This window comes from Triticum dicoccoides, chromosome 3B, assembly GCF_002162155.2.
Source record: "Triticum dicoccoides isolate Atlit2015 ecotype Zavitan chromosome 3B, WEW_v2.0, whole genome shotgun sequence".
Lineage (NCBI taxonomy): Eukaryota > Viridiplantae > Streptophyta > Magnoliopsida > Poales > Poaceae > Triticum > Triticum dicoccoides.
In genome coordinates, this window is record NC_041385.1 from 422884615 (window position 1) to 422898079 (window position 13465).

The 13465-nt window shown below is 41.5% G+C and overlaps 1 long non-coding RNA gene across 2 annotated transcripts; it reads left to right on the forward strand.

Annotated features, from left to right (window-relative positions):
• Positions 1-8835: 8835 nt before the first annotated feature.
• On the forward strand, positions 8836-11463 carry LOC119276293. Of its 2 annotated transcripts, XR_005136519.1 has the most exons (3): positions 8836-9541; positions 10094-10502; positions 11057-11463. It is a non-coding gene; the product is annotated as an uncharacterized LOC119276293 (long non-coding RNA). The 2 variants fall into 2 exon arrangements; XR_005136518.1 differs by having other exon boundaries at positions 8836-10502.
• Positions 11464-13465: the final 2002 nt, after the last annotated feature.

Below are 13465 nucleotides of genomic sequence, written 5' to 3' on the forward strand. Positions count from 1 at the left end.
ACAGCGGACATCTGGTCATGGGCCGGTCGTCCGGTCGTGGGACATTCGATGGCTAGCGGACGGCCGGTGCCTGGGAGATTTCGGGAATGGGATGAGCAGCTTGTGTTCGAGGTGGAGGTGGTGAAATTGGTCAAATCCGAGCGATTTTGTGGATGGAAAAGGTGAAGATGATTTGGGAAAGCTAGATCCACTCGTGGCAAAGCAAATCCATGGATCAAATCCAACAAAACTTCATCACACCAACAAATCACAAAAAAAATTGGGGCTATTTTTGGTGGGGATTTTCAAATTTGGGGAAGAACACAACAAAATCAAGCTAGAAAAAGAGGGGTAGGGGCTCCAAATATGTGACCAACCTTGTTCTGATCCAAGATGATGTAGGGTAGAACCCTAGATGCCCGATCTTTCATGATTGGAGGGGATCCTACAAAGAAAACGAGGAACATGAGGAGAAAACGAGGGGAACACGAGAGGAAACACAAGAGAAATCACTCAACCAACAAGATCTTGTCACACATATGCTAAATCCTCGAAACACAAAGAGATACATGATTCAAATCCAACAAAGGATGATACAGGTGGCATAGTTCTTCTCCGTGAGGAGGTCTTTAGGGGGTCTTCCCGTAAAGGGGTCTTGAATCCGCTTGGGAATCTTCTCCGAAGAGGTCGTGAACTCCAATGGAGAAGAAACCAAGTGGATGAGCAAAGCTCTCACACAAATATGAGCTAATCCTTTGCTAACCCTAACTAGGAGGAGGAGGTCTATTTATAGTCTAAGTGCAAAAGGGGGCGGAATGAAGGGGTACATGGGCTTCGGGCTCAAGGCTGCGCACACACACGCAACGGACATCCGGTATCTACCGGTCGTCTAGTCACTCGCGGAGGTCCGGACGTCCGGTAGGGCTCGGACTTCCACTAATTACGTTCTGTGAATGTTGTGCTAGACATCTAGAGGTGGTTGTTCATCCGGTCTCCGGTTGTCCGGTTGCTTCGGTCTTCCGCTAAAACGCTTCGGGTGTGGACTTGTCGGTCGTCCGGTGCGGGCCGGACGTCTGCTTGCTGGACAGTGTTGCCGGTCGTCCGGAGGGGGCCGGTTGTCCGCTTGCTGTAGCTCTAGTCAGCTGGGACTTGGGTCGGCTGGGCCATCAGGCGCCGGACATCCGTTCCTAGTCGGACGTTCGTTGGCTGGAGCGTCAGGCGCCGGACGTCCGGTCCTGGGCGGACGTCCACTCGCTGGAGCTTCTTCCGTAGCTCTTCTTCTTGTCCTTCATACTCGGTGTCCTCGCCGTCTTGTCCATTGGATGTAGCTGTTTCGTGGCCTTCCTCCAAGTTCCTAGTCACACATAGTGTTTCCGCTTGAGGTAGTATCCATGTCTCATGTGCAGAAAGTGGGAGTTCGGAGAGGAGTGAGTTCGCCTTATCTTCGACAGCCTTTGCTCGAGCTCTTGTCATTGGTCCAAGTGGTGTCGTGGGAGATGTAGATACGCCCATGGGGATGATCGTGAGATGCTCCGCATCACTTCCTGAAAAGATGATGAATTGTAGTTGCAAAGTTGACTCAGAACATAGTTTGTTGGTTTCCAATAGAGTTTATGCTTTATACTTTAATGTTGTGATGAATTGTCACTTGTTCATGAGAAGTCTCTGATAAAAGTCCTATGATAAATTGTTATATTAAAATTTGTTGCTATTATAATAAGTCACATGATGCTGCTATGTCTGTATTTTTGTTTTTATCGACACCTCTCTCTCTAAGCATGTGGACATGTTTTTCGATTTCAGTTTTCGCTTGAGGACAAGCGAGGTCTAAGCTTGGGGAAGTTGATATGTCCATTTTGCATCGTGTTTTCCTACTGTTATTTATGTTGTTTTATTGTATAATAATGCTTTTTGGAGTAATTCTAATGCCTTTTCTCTCATAATATGCAAGATATGCACCAGGGGGGATTCTGGCAGCTGGAAATCTGGACCTGAAAAAGCTACGTCAAGCTACCTATTCTGCACAACTATAAATGAGCTGAAACTTCCTGAGTTTTTTTATGGAATATTTAAGAATTATTGGAGCAAATAAGTACCAGAGGGGAGCCACCAGGTGGGCACAACCCACCTGGGCGCACCAGGAGGCCCAGGCACGCCCTGGTGGGTGCTTCCCCCTCGGCCCACCTCCGGTGCCCATCTTTGGTATATAAGTCATTTTGACCTAGAAAAATCAGGAGAGGACTTTCGAGACGAAGCACCGTCGCCTCGAGGTGGAACTTGGGAAGGAGCACTTTTGCCCTCCGGCGGAGCGATTCCCCGGGGGAACTTCCCTCCCAGAGGGGGAGATCATCATCATCATCATCATCACCAACAACTCTCCCATCTTGGGGAGGGCTATCTTCATCAACATCTTCAACAACACCAACTCCTCTCAGACCCTAATTCATCTCTTGTGTTCAATCTTTGTACCAAAACTATAGATTGGTGCTTGTGGGTGACTAGTAGTGTTGATTACATCTTGTAGTTGATTACTATATGGTTTATTTGGTGGAAGATTATATGTTCAGATCCATTATGCTATTTAATACCCCTCTGATCTTGAGCATGTTTATCATTTGTGAGTAGTTACTTTTGTTCTTGAGGTCGCGGGAAAAATCATGTTGCAAGTAATCATGTGAACTTGATATGTGTTCGATATTTTGATGATATGTATGTTGTCATTCTCTTAGTGGTGTCATGTGAACGTATACTACATGACACTTCACCATATTTGGGCCTAAGGGAATTCATTGTGGAGTAGTTATTAGATGGTGGGTTGCGAGAGTGACAGAAGCTTAAACCCTAGTTTATGCACTATTCCGTAAGGGACCGATTGGATCCAAAAGTTTAATGCTATGGTTAGAATTTATTCTTAATACTTTTATTGTAGGGGTCGGGCATATGAGGACCTCTACCAACGGTTAGGCACGAAGGAAGGTGAAAGGGACATCTATAAGATGGCTAAGATCCGGGAGAGGAAGACAAGGGATATTGGCCAAGTCAAATGCATCAAGGACGGAGCAGGCCAACTCTTGGTGAAGGACGAAGAGATTAAGCATAGATGGCGGGAGTACTTCGACAAGCTGTTCAATGGGGAGAATGAGAGTTCTACCATTGAACTGAATGACTCCTTTGATGAGACCAGCATGCGTTTTGTGCAGCGCATCCAGGAGTCTGAGGTGAAGGAGGCTTTAAAAAGGATGAAAGGAGGCAAGGCGATGGGCCCTGATTGTATCCCCATTGAGGTGTGGAAAGGTCTCGGGGACATAGCGATAGTATGGCTAACCAAGCTTTTCAACCTCATTTTTCGGGCAAACAAGATGCCAGAAGAATGGAGATGGAGTATATTAGTACCAATCTTCAAGAACAAGGGGGATGTTCAGAGTTGTACTAATTACCGTGGAATTAAGCTGATGAGCCATACAATGAAGCTATGGGAGAGGGTCATTGAGCACTACTTAAGAAGAATGACAAGCGTGACCAAAAATCAGTTTGGTTTCATGCCTGGGAGGTCGACCATGGAAGCCATTTTCTTGGTACGACAACTTATGGAGAGATATAGGGAGCATAAGAAGGACTTGCATATGGTGTTCATTGACTTGGAGAAGGCCTATGATAAGATACCGCGGAATGTCATGTGGTGGGCCTTGGAGAAACACAAAGTCCCAGCAAAGTACATTACCCTCATCAAGGACATGTACAATAATGTTGTGACAAGTGTTCGAACAAGTGATGTCGACACCGATGACTTCCCGATTAAGATAGGACTGCATCAGGGGTCAGCTTTAAGCCCTTATCTTTTTGCATTGGTGATGGATGAGGTCACAAGGGGTATACAAGGAGATATCCCATGGTGTATGCTCTTTGCGGATGATGTGGTGCTAGTTGACGATAGTCGGACGGGGGTAAATAGGAAGTTAGAGTTATGGAGACAAACCTTGGAATCGAAAGGGTTTAGTCTTAGTAGAACTAAAACTGAGTACATGATGTGCGGTTTCAGTACTACTAGCTGTGAGGAGGAGGAGGTTAGCCTTGATGGCCAGGTGGTACCTCGGAAGGACACCTTCGGTATTTGGGGTCAATGTTGCAGGAGGATGGGGGTATTGATGAAGATGTGAACCATCGAATCAAAGTCGGATGGATGAAGTGGCGCCAAGCTTCTGGCATTCTCTGTGATAAGAGAGTGCCACAAAAGCTAAAAGGCAAGTTCTACAGGACGGCGGTTCGACCCGCAATGTTGTATGGCGCGGAGTGTTGGCCGACTAAAAGGCGACATGTTCAACAGTTAGGTGTGGCGGAGATGCGTATGTTGAGATGGATGTGTGGCCACACGAGGAAGGATCGAGTCCGGAATGATGATATACGAGATAGAGTTGGGGTAGCACCAATTGAGGAGAAGCTTGTCCAACATCGTTTGAGATGGTTTGGGCATATTCAGCGCAGGCCTCCAGAAGCTCCAGTGCATAGCGGACGGCTAAAGCGTGCGGAGAATGTCAAGAGAGGGCGGGGTCGACCGATTTTGACATGGGAGGAGTCCGTTAAGAGAGACCTGAAGGATTGGAGTATCGACAAAGAGCTAGCTATGGACAGGGGTGCATGGAAGCTTGCTATCCATGTGCCAGAGCCATGAGTTGGTTGCGAGATCTTATGGGTTTCACCTCTAGCCTACCCCAACTTGTTTGGGACTAAAGGCTTTGTTGTTGTTGTTGTTGTTGTTGTTGTACTTTTATTGTAGTTGTGGATGCTTGCGAGAGGGTTAATCATAAGTAGGAGGTTTGTTCAAGTAAGAACAGCACCTAAGCACTGGTCCACCCAGATATCAAATTATCAAAGTACCAAACACGAATTAAGCCAACTTGATGAAAGTGACTAGATGAAATTCCCGTGTACCCTCAAGAACACTTTGCTTATCATAAGAAACCGAATTGGCATGTCCTTTGCCTCAAAAGGATTGGGCCACCTTGTTGCATTACTACTATCGTTACTTGCTTGTTACAAATTATCTAGCTATCAGACTACTCCGCTACTGACAATTTAAGCACTTGCAGACATTACCTTGCTGAAAACCACTTGTTATTTCCTTCTGCTCCTCGTTGGATTTGACACCCTTACTTATCGAAAAGGCTATAATTGACCCCATATACTTGTGGGTCATCAATGCCAGTGAGTGCCTAGGAGCTAAGGTAGAAGTAGGGTTGTGGAAATGGAGAGACGGAGAAGTAGAATATGTGCTGACATAGTGAAATAGAGGGAAAAGTGGGGTTTTACCCCATCAATGATTGAGCAGAGAGCTTGGGTGAGTTACTGGAGGTAGAAGAGGGTTAGGATGGCCTATGGTGAAAAGTTGAAGAAAAGGAGAAGAGTAAAAAGGGTCAAAATGATGCTTTTGGCAAAATGCTAGAAGGTGTTTGATAGAGTTTTGGGAAAGCAAATGAGTTCCACTTGACATGCGAATTAACAGGAGTGAGTGGCACCACAAAATAGCAGTGTCCACAAAATTTGAGACCAAAAATAGAAAGTAGCCATTGCAACTTTTGTAAAGCCTAGAAATCAACATAAATGGACTTGCTTAGATCTAGCTAAGCTAAACTCTTCTCCTTGGTGCACTACTTTGTTTAGTGTCATCATTTAGGGGTTAGAGCATGTCCACAAAGTTTGAGAGCAAAAGAAGAAAGTTGACAATGTAAAGTTGTTCAAAATTGGATCTGGACAGAGTGGGTTTTGGGGCACTTTTGTGAACCAAAACTATTTTTGTTGGGATAAAACTTTGCAAGATCATCACATTAGGCATGTGTGACTTGCCAGAATTTTCTTGGAATTTTTAGAGAATATTCCCTTTGTAAATATCTCAAAAGCTTGAAATATCGAAAAGGGGTTTTTGAGGGATATTACCAATATTTTGAACATGACCATGTGTTGAGACTCTTATATATGGACAATATATGTCCACTGAGCTTCCTTAAATTTTCTCAAATATTTTTGAAACATTAAAATAATTTTAACCTATTAAAGACAATTTCTAGCCTTAAGGAAAAGCCTTTAAATAAAATAGATAAATAACTTTTAAAATGATATTTTTGTGGTTTTGGGGAGTCCTATGTCTAATAGGAGTCAAATATAATTTTTGACAGATTTTCCACACCTTTAATTAAGTACTTGTAGTTCAAGTCTCAATTCAGGTTTTTTTAGAAAAACCTAATTTAGAAATACTTTTTGGCCAAATTATTTTTGTTAGAAAATACTATTCTATTCCATACACATGGAGTGATTATTGGACAAAGTTTTGGATCGAGGAGAAGGAGTATAAGAGTTGGAGGATTTATTTGATTTTAGAGCACTTGCAAACAGCAAACAAAAATCCAATCAAGCAAAGTTCAAAACACTCAAAAGTTTTTGTTAAACCACATTTTATCATGGTTTATTATCTTAAGTGTTGTGGCATGAAAATCAGGGTGTGACAACAATCCAAACTTCAATTGGTATAAGTGAAGCACATGAAGCATTCTATAAAGCAATACTCAGAAGATATAAGTGAAGTGCAAATAGCATTCTATAAATCAACCAAGGACTATCTCATACTAGCATGGTGCATCACTAAAATATAAATAAAAAGCACAAGATGCTTCAAGAATTTATGCATATCATGTGAACAAAAAGAAAACCGAAACATACCGATACTTGTTGAAGAAAAATGGCATCTCCAAGCTTAGATGCTTGAGTCCCCTTGAATATTCACTTGGGGTGCCTTTGGAATCCCCAATCTTGAACTCTTGCCTCTCCTCCTTCTCCTCATATCGAGACCTCCTCGATCTTCGAACACTTCATCCAAACAAAACTTAACAAAACCTTCATGAGATCTGTTAGTATAATAATGCAAATCACTACTTTAAGTACTGTTGCAAACCCATTCATATTTTATTATTGCATTATACCTATTGTATTCTAACTTCGTTGTGGCTTATACCTCCTGATACAATCCATAGATTCATCAAAACAAGCAAACATCGCAACAAAAATAGAATCTCTCAAAAATAGAACAGTCTATAGTAATATGAACACTGACCATACTTCTGTAACTCCAAAAATTCTGAAAAATTAGGACAAAAAAATCATGGCAGCACTGTGTAAAAGTTTTAGAATTTTGCATGTTCCAACAAAAATGTAAATTCACGCACTATACCAAAAGTTTTCGTTTTTGCACCGCACATACCAAACAAGCAATTTAAACATCCTAAAGGTAAATCTTGGCACATAACTTTTATAATACAATGGATTTGTACAAGGGGATAACTATTTTTGTTGAATAGTTTCTGTAATTCGAGATTTGCAAAGTTTCCATGGGCATGAACAAAGGTCAAGGAGCTCCCCCACTTGAATGGTGTTCATCTTTCTTACTTTCACTTTCCTTTTTAAAAAGTTCTAAGTTCCCATCTATTTTTTTTTAACTTTTTAAAAGCACATAACAGAAGTAAATGACTCTCTAAAACTTCTGGATTGTCTCCCTGGCAGCACTTTCTTTAAAGCCATTAAGGTAGACATAAGGTGCTCAAGTAAATGATCCACCAGGATCCCAAGGTACATCAAAACCAATTTTAATTAACAATAATTTGTAATTTAGTATTGAGCACAAAGCAACATATATCATGCAACGACGAAGTCTAACTCTCTTCCTATGCATCGACATGTCATAAAAGAACAATACATGCACACATAATAAAGGCCGATACATAGCATAAGCAGTTTCTTGCAATTTTATTGTATTGGAAACATAAAGAGGTTGAGATGTAGTTCCTCTCTCATAATAATTGCAAGTAGGAGTAGCAAGCACATGCATATTATATTCATAAAAAACATCATGTGTGATAGTAAAACGCAACCCATCAATATAATCCTTAATAAGCGCAAACTTCTCTGATATAGTCTAGTTGGGAGAATTCAAAAAGGTAATAGGACTATCATGTGTCGGTGCAATAGCAACAATTTCATGTTTAACATAAGGAACTATAGCAAGTTCATCTCCATAATCATAACTCCAATTGGCATCATGGCGACAAGCATAGCAAGCATCAAGTTCATCAAAAAGGGATATTTCAAACGAATCCAATGGATCATAGCAATTATCATAGCATTCATCCTTCGGTAAGCATGAAGGGAAATTAAACATTGTATGAGTTGAAGAGTTACTCTCATTAGAAGGTAGGCACAGGTAGCTAATCCGCTCTTCCTCCTTTTGTTCTTCGCCCTCCTCATCATCTTTTTAATCCAATGAGCTCACAAATTCAGCAATTTCTTCGTCCATAGTTTCCTACAAAATATTAGTATCTTCTTGGACAGCGGGGACTTTCTCAATAAATTCATCAATATCAGCATTGTATTCATAATTCTCATAGGAATATTTAAGTATAGCATAATTTTCAGATCTAAGCATCATCATCACAATCTTCATACTTTTCAAACAAAGATTCAATTTCATAAGCACCCTTAAAAGCCAAAAATTCTTCTATTTGTTCCATAACATAGTAATCATATGGTATATATACCATTAGCATAAGAAGCCAATGTTTCATTATCATTAGATTCACATTTAAAGGGAAGATGTGGAGCCTTCATCCTAGAGCAGCGGTATACTTATATCACTACTCCTATAAAAAATACAACTTGGTGGTGATGGCGTTCCTGCCATCCGTCGCTTACGACTGTCGGATCTGCATCGAACGCACATGAAACAATCTGTGCAATTTTGCAAAAAGACGCCCGCCACTCATTTGCAGATAACCCCCTCTCAGCCCCATCATTCCCGTTCGGCCCTCTCTCTCCCAACTCCTCGAACCATCTGGAAACAAATCGACAGCGCTGGAATCGATCTGGCCGGGTGGTCGCTGTCGCCGATGTCCTTCCCCAGTGCCTCTCATGCCCCTCAACTCCACCGCCCACCACCATGATGGCCCTCCAGCTCGACGCCCTCTCCACCCCTTGCCTCTCTCCTTCGGTGCCGACCTCGGCAAGCATGCGCCGATGTCGTCCGCCTGCCGATGCCTCTCCTGCATCCTCTACTGATGCCTCCATTCCAGCGCTCCCACCTCCATCTACCCGTCCTCGTCTTCATCCCCTCCACCGCCCCCTGTATTACCAGCCACCGCACGTATGCCGCGAGCGTCATCCGTGCCCCAACGCCTCCCCTGCTTCCACCCTTTCTTACAGCAGCACCCGACAACGACCTCTACAAGTATGCTGCCGGCTGCCCGCTGCTCATCCTTGGTGTTGGTGGCGTCATCTACTGCATAACTGCAGCATGCTTCATACTTCATGGTGTTTGACAAGTTGTCGGTGTATATTATTTTCCCACTACTATCAACTACAAGTTTCGAACCTTATTATTAGGCATGCTTGTTGTGACAGGCTCTTGGCAAATACTCCGAAATGCTTTTGTATTTTAAGATTTTGATTCTTTTTTCGTTAACCTTCCCTTTTGTTTTTGGGCGAAAGCACACAGGTCTTACGCCAAAATGTTACAACCCTGAATGTGAGTGGATCATTACTTTCACTTGATAAGTGTGTTGTTTGGTCATTTTTGTGTTCATACTGAAGTGATTTAGTGGCTGGTTTGCAGGATAGCTTAATTTGCGAGAAAGTATTATCTTTGCAATGTGGTTGTCAATGCATATTAAGGTTGCTTCATAATTCAAACATTTACATGTGCATAAAAATTGTGTATTTTGGTACAAGGTAAAACTATAAATTATTCCTTCCTTTATGCGCATGCTGTGATGGTCAGGAGGCTTGATGTTTCATGTCACAAAGAAACCGACCAAGTACTTACTTCCCTGTATGCTATCGAACTGACCAAATGGAATTTGCCACCTTTTAAGAGTAGTGGAAATTATTTGGCTAGCAAATTTTTGCTGGGTGGTTTACTTATGCAAAGCTAGAATTTTGGTTAGGATTAATGGTAACCTTTGAGCAGCTTGATGTGTCTGATGGTAATTGCAAACTACTGCATAAGAGCGTCCCATCAATTTTGATGTGCGTAGGGCAATTGTACTTCTGAATTTTCTCAAAGAAATCTACATTGTAGGGTTCAACTATTTCTAAATTATGGGGTTGCGACAACAAGGGCGAGGTGCATGAGCATCACACAAAGATGGGCAATCGCGAGGAATGTAGGAATCGGCAAGGTGTTGCATTGCGGTTACTGCTGCAAGGTTGACTATGGAGGTTACTACTCCTAACTTAATTCATTTTGCTCGTCCATAGAAGCTTTACTTGCTTTCTAAATCTTCCATCCACATTTGTTGCCATAAGTGATGCATGATCTTGAGGAGTAACTATTTCAATACCTTATGTTTTCTGCTCAAGCACTAATAATTTTTATTTGAATGTGCATACCCAATGTGTGGATGTGTGGTAACCCTTTCGGTGATGTTGGTTGGTGCCTACCCTTTCGAGGATCCAGAAGATCCCAGGAACTTCAAATGACAATGCAGGTATGTTGTTAGTCGTTCAGCTTAGTAATTCCATAAGGTGTAGTTCTAGCCAAACAACTAAGTACTGAGCTCAAATTGCTGAAAAATAATGGGTGTTCAACACTCGATTCCGGACTATGTTCACATATCTCTAGAGTGACGTGACCTTATCTCAAGGATCTTTATTGCTAACACATACCTTGATCTTGACATCGACATTAGCAGAGATAATATACACCATGCCATTTTGTAAATATATATAGAGAAGTAGTTTCAATCTTCCGCCTTGTGAGTGGTCAGGAGCCGCCTAGATCCCGGCAAAGATTATTTTTCAGGCTACAACTTGAGTCTAAATTTGCACGGATACATGAAAATGTGATGTGTGTAGAGAATAAATCCATTAGCTGTACAATTCAATTTTAGTGTGAATTACAAGTTCGAAGTTGTCACTGGATACATGATAAAAACCGTACGGATACATGAAAACTGCAACTCAAGTATGTAGTCGTATGTTGTCACTAGATTGAATGCAAACTGAAATAAAGTCCTTTTTTTAAAAAAATATCTTTGTACAGTTTTGTGAGAACAATGGAGCAAGGAGGGCATGCGGCAAAATTGTCTCTATAGTATCCACTTGCAGAAGGTTTCTCTCTAGAAGTTCTAATTGAGAATGACATGTAGAAATGGGTGCAACATTATAATACCCATCTCACCATCTGATATGTGGTCTAAGAAGGATGAATAATGATAGCCAGTGCATGGTTGCTTTCTCATGATTTCAACACATGCTCTCCATCTATTTAATGTTTTATGCCCAGATTCTTGTATATTTACATCCTACAGATTAATCTATTTTAATTACATTCTTGTGCAAAAGTGTAAATTCACGCATGTCATTGTAATGTTATATTTGTAATCTGCTGAGGAACCATTTTTGGAGCCTTTTGGAATAGAGGAATGGATTCAGTAAACATGAATTTCAGGGACTCTGCGTCTATTGTGTCGCTGCAGAGAATCTCATCTGTATTTGGAATTTTGGATACATATTAATCATCTGTTTCTAAAACAATAATGTGTATTAATTCACATAGTAGCCTCTCGGAGCAGTATCTATGTTTAGTGGGATGGGACACCACCACCTGCAGGGGAGGCAAGACAAGGTCAGGAGAAAACGCCGTCGGGGTAGGGACCATCACTATGTTCTACTAAAAAATAAACAAAATTGATACTGAAAAAGCTTTTTTAAAAACTTTTTGTGCATTTTCTTTTCAAAGCACCACGAGTGTTATTTTTTCATGAAGTTTTGCATGTAGGTTGAACACAAACATGTTTGTTTGCAAAAGATAGTTATTTTTGTTTGCTATTTGTCTGCATTTACTATTCACAAAGGTACTTGTGAGCAGAATGAATATCTGAAGAATTGAAGTCTATCAATATTTGTTATACACGAGTGACCCCAACATGAAACTACTCCTGGATCAATGCATTTAGAGCATCTTACTAGTCTCAAGCATAAATTTCAAGCATACCATTGCAAACAATCAATTTGATCCCATAAGAGTTTCCCTTTTTGAGTCAAGGGATAATCCCTAAAGTATTCACGTTGATCTAACATGTCTCCCATTATCAAGTTGAATGGGGTTTTCTCAGGGTTATCAAAGTAGTATTTAATATTTTTCACATAACGAGCATCGAGGGTTTTATGAGGTTCCCCATCCCCATGAGTAGGAAGTACAACTATTTTTTTTGGTATTTCGTGTTACATATCCATAACTAAAGCTAGAGAACAACTTAGAACAGAAAATAAAATCTACTTAGTGATAAAGCAAACAAGCACACGCGACAATATTCACCCAAAGCTATTGCTCCCCGGCAACGGCGCCAGAAAAAGGTCTTGATAACCCACAAGTATAGGGGATCAATTGTAGCTTTTTAAATAAGAGTGTCAAACCCAACAAGGAGCTAAAGGTAGGATTTATATTCCCCTCAAGTTCTATCGACCACTGATACAACTCTATGCACACTTCACGTTTGCTTTACCTACAACAGGTATGAAAACTATTTTGTCGATGATAGGGTAGGTTTGCAAGAATAAAACTAGAAGTACTTAGCGGAAATAAAACTAGGAATAATTTGCAAGATAATAAAAGCTAGTTGTTTAGTAGATACCTTTTGTAACACAAGAAAGTTATTTGTCCCTAGGCAATCGATAACTAGAACGGTAATCATTATTGAAATTTTATATGAGGGAGAGGCATGAGCTAACATACTTTTTGTACTTGGATCATCTGAACTTATGATTGGAACTCTAGCAAGCATCCGCAACTACCAAAGATCATTAAGGTAAAACCCAACCATATCATTAATTATCAAGTCCTCTTTACTCCCATACGCAACAACCCCCTTACTCGGGTATAAGCTTATGTCACTCTCGCCACACACTATAAGAGAATCATGAATGTGTTGCAACACCCTACAACAGGGATCCCTCCCACTTGCGCGGCACAGAGGGCACCATAGGATAGCACCAAAACAAAACATACAACTCAAATCAATCACGATCATCAATCAACCCATAGAACAAAACGAATCTACTCAAACATCATAGGATGGCTACACATCATTGAATAACAATATTTAGCATTGAGCACCAAGTTTAAGTAGAGATTACAACAGGGAGAAGTGGTTTTACACCACTGCATAGAGTTGGAGAGAGTTGGTGATGATGGGGCGAAGTTGTTGGTGTAGATCGTCGTCATGACGATTGCTCCGGCGGTGTTCCAACGCCACCGGGAGAGAGGGGGAGAGAGCCCCCTCCTTCTTTTTCTTCCTTGGCCTCCCCCATAGATGGGAGGAGAGTTCCCCCTCTGGTTGGCCGCCATGGCGGAGGAGGGGCAGGAGCCCCACCTAGACTGGATCTCTCTCTCTCTCTGTGTTATCTTCTATTCCGCGTTCCTATTTTCTGAGCGAAAACCGTTTCTTAA